This window comes from Tinamus guttatus, unplaced genomic scaffold (assembly GCF_059628265.1).
Source record: "Tinamus guttatus ecotype Peru unplaced genomic scaffold, ASM5962826v1 Tinamus_guttatus_pri_ptg000637l, whole genome shotgun sequence".
NCBI classification, from domain to species: domain Eukaryota; kingdom Metazoa; phylum Chordata; class Aves; order Tinamiformes; family Tinamidae; genus Tinamus; species Tinamus guttatus.
In genome coordinates, this window is record NW_028289171.1 from 271,909 (window position 1) to 277,657 (window position 5,749).

At 42.5% G+C, this 5,749-nt stretch overlaps 1 long non-coding RNA gene across 1 annotated transcript; it reads right to left on the reverse strand.

Annotated features, from left to right (window-relative positions):
• Positions 1–1,251, reverse strand: LOC148592114 (uncharacterized). The gene is made up of 2 exons (XR_015913962.1): positions 1,163–1,251; positions 1–50 (listed from the first exon to the last, which is right to left on the reverse strand). It is a non-coding gene; the product is annotated as an uncharacterized LOC148592114 (long non-coding RNA).
• Positions 1,252–5,749: the final 4,498 nt, after the last annotated feature.

Here is a 5,749-nt window from a genome sequence, read left to right on the forward strand (position 1 = left end):
CACAATGTCATCAATTGACCACCACTGGTTAGCAAGATACAGGGATACAGCTTGAGAGAAACAAGCGGAAACACAAAGTTAGTGATTGTCACTATTCCAAAAGAAACAAATTTATTAAAGTCACTAAGCAGTTAGGAATATCGCTGTAGCAAACAAGTTAACCATCTTCTAATCAGCACTATATTCGTCCAGTTCTTACTACTTTAGCATAACACAGGTGGTACTATAGACCCCCCATATGTAACATTCTCTGGTACAAGATCTGTTTGAAACTGAGAACAATTAAAAGAAACCAAATGCAGATTTTGAGCAGTATGAAATAGGAAAAGTGTTTTTCAGACATAAGCACTACCCTTTATTGCTGTGCTCTAGCACCTCCTCCAATAAAAATTGGACCTGCCAAGAACAGTCACACACAGATGTACACACACACACACGCATTTTAGTTATACTGACAGAGGGTATTGACACTGAAACTGTATAAATCTGAGTCAGATGGATTTAAAATGGCTGAGGGACATATGATTAGAAATCAGAAAAGAGTTTAATTCTCTTGTGCTTTTGGCAAACTCACAACTCATATATACAAGGTGATACAGAAAGCAGGAAACAAGCCATAGCACTGAGCTTGTTATGGAGAACTAGAAGGAGGCTGGGGAGGAGAGAAAAAAAAAAAAAAAAAAAAAAAGTAAGATGCTACCTTGGCCAGAGTTACATGAGGACTGGCAGCTAAGGACAAATGTAAACTTGATGCCGATGGCTCACTGCTTGTAAAGAGTATGCAAATTAACAGCCAAGGGTATAAATTCTACAAAAGATCAGTAAACTCATTTTGGAAATGCAAGGTGTACATCAAACAACCGGGAGACACATGTTGTGCTTTGTTATTAAGTGCACTGAATCAGACAAGCACCCTTTTATGTTGCTAGATAGCCTTTGAATTTTGTGCCCAGTTCTATACTCATCAGTATGTCAAGTACTATTATTTGTGTAGACAAATCCACAGCAAAAAGAGTAGTATGGGAATATGACAGTAGTGAACCACAAATGGGAAAATGGCTAAGTTATGAGCTACACCAGCATGGAATGGGCAGGGGCTGGTTACATGTATTGTCACAGAAAAGGAAACAGCAACACGGAGATTAGAATCTTAAAATGAAACCTCTGAGCGAGTCCTCTGGTGCAAACAAAGCAAGAACTTTGTGTGTCTGCTCTCCACCATAAAGAGGAACGAAGCCCACAGCTGACAACCTAATAGGAATCTGAAACAAGAGTGTACAACACTTCAATAGACTCTTGCTGATACATAAGTAAAATATACAGAGAACATTTAGCAGGATAAGCAAGATTAGTTTTGAAAATTGAGCACTTAATAGTTAGTTATAAAAGACAAGTATCAGACCCTCCCTTACCAACTTTTTTGTAACACAGTCTTCTTTCTGAAGAAAGAAAAAACCAACCAACCAACCAAAAAACTCAAAAGATCCCAATTTTCAAGCTCTGGCAGATTTAGCTTCAGCTATTTATGCTGTTACAGCTCTCTGCTGTCAGCAGCTTGTGCTAATGTGCACAACTGAAGTGAAGTAGTGAAGAACCAGCATATGCTACCTGCAACTGCCGTAGCCACAGAAGCTGCCAAACCCAAGAGGAGGAGGAGGCAGGGGCAGGCAGGCACAGGAGCTGCACAGCCGAATTGCCAAGGTTCATTAGCAATAGCCTTAGTGTGTCAAGGTGGAACTCTGGATTCAAAAGGACTTTCTTCTCTAAAACTGCACACACTTTAGAAATTTAAAATTTGTCTGTTTGATTTTCCCTCTGCATCATTATATGGGTCAAAGCAATTCATTGATCAGGATTAAGGGCTTTTGTGGAAATTCCTTTTGATATTACATAACTTACATAATTTCAATATTTAATTAGTATATCCAAAAAATAGACAAGTGTTAATGGTACGGTAAATAGATTTGCTTATCCAGAAAACAGTCTACAAGAAGATCATGATATGCTATGCCAAAAATGATGATGTTAATACAGATAAATATTTAGGCATACAGCACCTGCCTTATCACAAAGGCTGGGAAGTACTCAAGACCCTGCTTCTGCAAAGCAATTTGCACTGACCTTTTATGCCCATAGTGAATCCTCTCACCTCATTTTTTATTTAACTTACACATCATTACTTTTATTGGTACTACTTATATCAGAAGTGTTCATCTTCTGGATGGAGACAACATTGGACAACTTATCACTCAAGCCCTTAAAACATATGTCATAGAACTCTCAATAACAGCAGGTAATATTCCAGATAAAACAAAAAGGAACTTTCTTCACTTATGAAATTAGTGAAACTTGCACATGAAGAGTTCAACTCAGTTATGTAAGTGAAGATCTTCAGTGAAGATGACTGAAAGACTGAGATACAAACAGCCAGTCAGTTTCAGTAAAGCATGGATTCTAAGATATTTTTAGGGACCACATGAGTTGGTGTTTTAGACAAGACTTTCTGTTTGTTTTAATAGACTTATTCAGTACCTACAGACACTGCCCAGAAGGAGCAAATGAAGCAATTGATATTCAGATCTAAACTCGTATCATAGAACAAAACTAAACAGAGCTTAAAACATAATAGGGAACTTTGAAACTATAAAAGCTGTATTAAAATAATGATGTAATTCAACAATTACGGACTGAGTTTTTTCCTACATATTTTAAATCTACAAGCAACAACAAAGCAATATTTGCTGGTTCTTACTTTGCCGTGGTCTGGCAAGGACAAGAAATCAGGACAATCTGGATCTCTGCGTCGAAGGTCAGACATGTAGTCCTTTCCAGAGCTCTCCAAGTCCTCGTGACTGTAGCCATTCAACACATCCACAGGGAATGCCATTGTCTTGGGAAAAAAGCAACATGATTAGTACTGCAGGTAACCTGAGGGATGAAATGAGTAGATTAGGAAGTAACTAGAAAGACTGCTAAACACCTCCCTCTTCTGTTCTCCTCACACACTGTCCCAGCAGAGCATCAGCACTGGGCCTCAGCTACACAGCTTGGTTTCCCACTTACACACAGGCCAGGGCAAGGCAGGGACCGCTATGCCTAAAGCAAACCTGCTTCTGTCTCTTCCTTAGCCTTCTGACTCTCTCCCCATTATTTACTTTGTGCCAGTTACAAAGATCATACATATAACCACATCCTTCACCTTGGGGCCAGGAAGAGGGAGAGAAACTCCAGGCACTTAGTTAGGGGGCTGCCTATCAACATCCAGTTGGTGAAGCGACACACGAACCCATCCTCACTCAGAAGCAGAAAAGGAAGATTTTAGCCAACAGATCCCTCTAGATCCAAACAGACGGCATATTTCTGGGACACAAAACCCCTCTCTGCAGCCGAGGTACAATAGGACACACACTGCCAAGAGGTGTCAGACTCACAGGACGCATTGCACACATGTGCAGTGTGGAACTGCCAGGTAGATATACTGACATTCCGTGCTTTCAATTAGCTCTTCTTCCCCACCATGCCAACCTTTTTCAACAGGTCTCTTTTATGCTCATCATCAGCTGAAACAAAAAGCAACAAAATCAAAATATCTCACCAACTTAACAGTATTTTACAAGCTTCTAGCACAAACGGACAGACCACTCATCTATTTTCACCACTCTACTGCTGGGGCCAGCCAGCAGCTCGCTGCGATACTGCTGTTAACATGTCCTCCCACATCATTGCTCACAAAAATCCCTCATATGCCTCCGCTCCATCCCTCCATACGAGTAACTCCAGCTGCAAGCTACATAACAGCAACATCTCCAGTGGGAGCAGGGCATGGAGGGCTTTCACAGAGCAGGCCAGACCCCTGGGCTGGGCTGCACAATTAAACCCCTCACAGCTGACTGTTTTAAGACTGCCAATTAAGCAACAGGTGGCCAGGCAGAGAAGGTAAATGGTTCAAAAACTAACAACAGGAGGAATTTCATTTACTTGGGAGAGTTTGCATTTAAACCTCTCTCTGAAGAAAATGATGAGTTGCTCAGAAATACTCTCTCCTGCCAGCTAACAAAAAACAATAGCCCACATTGGATTTAAGAGACACTTTATTAAGGAGGAAAGAAAATCCAAGATAAAGCATGGTAGACAGCAACGGCTCTTTGGATGTCTCCTTCAATCCAAATTCACCTTGTCAAAGCACCATCAAGTCGAGCAGGGGCTCCTGGCATTCAGTGACTGCTCTTCAGCTGAGGCTGCTGCAGGTCTGTGGGGCTGTAACTCGAAGCAGCCACCGCAGCTTGTTCTGGGCCGTGGCCCAGACTCTCAAAAGCCCGGGCTAGTTCATGGGTTTCCATCCTAGGAGGACACTGGATCTCTTGATCTTTCCCCATATTGCTCCCAGCAACTCACCACTAACTCCCAGATGAGCACAGAATATTTCCTGGGGGATTTAAGATTCCTAGTGTCATTTTATTCTCCCTTTTTGCCAGGTCTCTCCCTTTCATTTGCCATTTAATATTCTACATATAGACATAGACATAGCTGTAGACATAGACATGTCTACATATACATAGACATAGGTAAATTCTATGTAAAAGACCTTTTGATTTCAACTCACCTACAGTTAGAACAGTGATAAATAGAAACTGAATTTTAAAAGTTTTTGGTAGTAATAATGTACTAAAATGATGCTTGAAGAGACAAGGCCATTCCTTCCACGCAAAAGGCAGTTTTTTTTTTAATGTTAAAACTGAGAAACAAATTCAGACATGATTTCATTGGCACTTGCAGCTGTTAAGAGAAAAGTGTTCCATTAATGCTATTTTCTAAAATATTATACACACACATTCTCCACAGCAAATTCCTTTCAGATCCAGCTCATTCCTTTCCCATATCTGTTATTTGGGCACTCTCTTGTCTCTCACATTCCTCCTGCCATTGCTCCCTATCCCCTTCCAGACCTTCTCCAGAAGCCGCCCTGGCTAAAGGGCTGGGGCAGGCCAGGGACACTTGCCATTCTACCCATTTCCTCCCCAGCTGGAAGGGGAAGGCAGCTGAGGAGCCAAGGACGCAGCCTGGCTGCCTTGGCCTGCAGCGATAATCCAAGCATCCAGAAGAGCAGCCGCTAGGGAAGCAGGTCAAGCACTGGTGGTCACCTCACCTTCAGCAGATAGTAATACCTATTAGAGCTCTCCTATCTATCTTTAGGAGAGCTCTGAAACACACCAGCAGTGTGTGCATATTTTAAATGCACTATTTAGTCTAGTGTGGTGAAACCTCTTGGGCAGATGGAGCCATTTCTGAACAGCTCCCCACCGGTCTCTTCTCAGCTTCTCACCTCTGCCTACCTTAAGGTCTCGAACCATGCCAGTAAACTCAAGCACTAAACAGGCTTCCACATCAGCAGCTGCTCCTCTTCTAATCAATGACAATAGAGACAGACCTCGTGCTTGGTAACTTCATTTCCCAACTGATCGGGAAGGGCACTTCCAGCTCTGAGCTTAGACACAAAGCACTGCTTTGTAACAAACACCAAGAAACCAAGCAAAGAGCGTGCAGGCTTCGTGAATCACCTCGGGAAACCAGCCGCTGCTGACAGAAGCACCGGCGTGCCGAAAGACGCACCCCACCAGAGCTCGGAGCCCGAGAGCAGAGGTGGGACGTGAGCCACGTGGCCTCTGCACCGGCCCATCGGGCAGACTCTGCTTTCAGGGGGACACAGACACACAAACAATCTAAAATTCAATTTTCTCTATCCTAACGA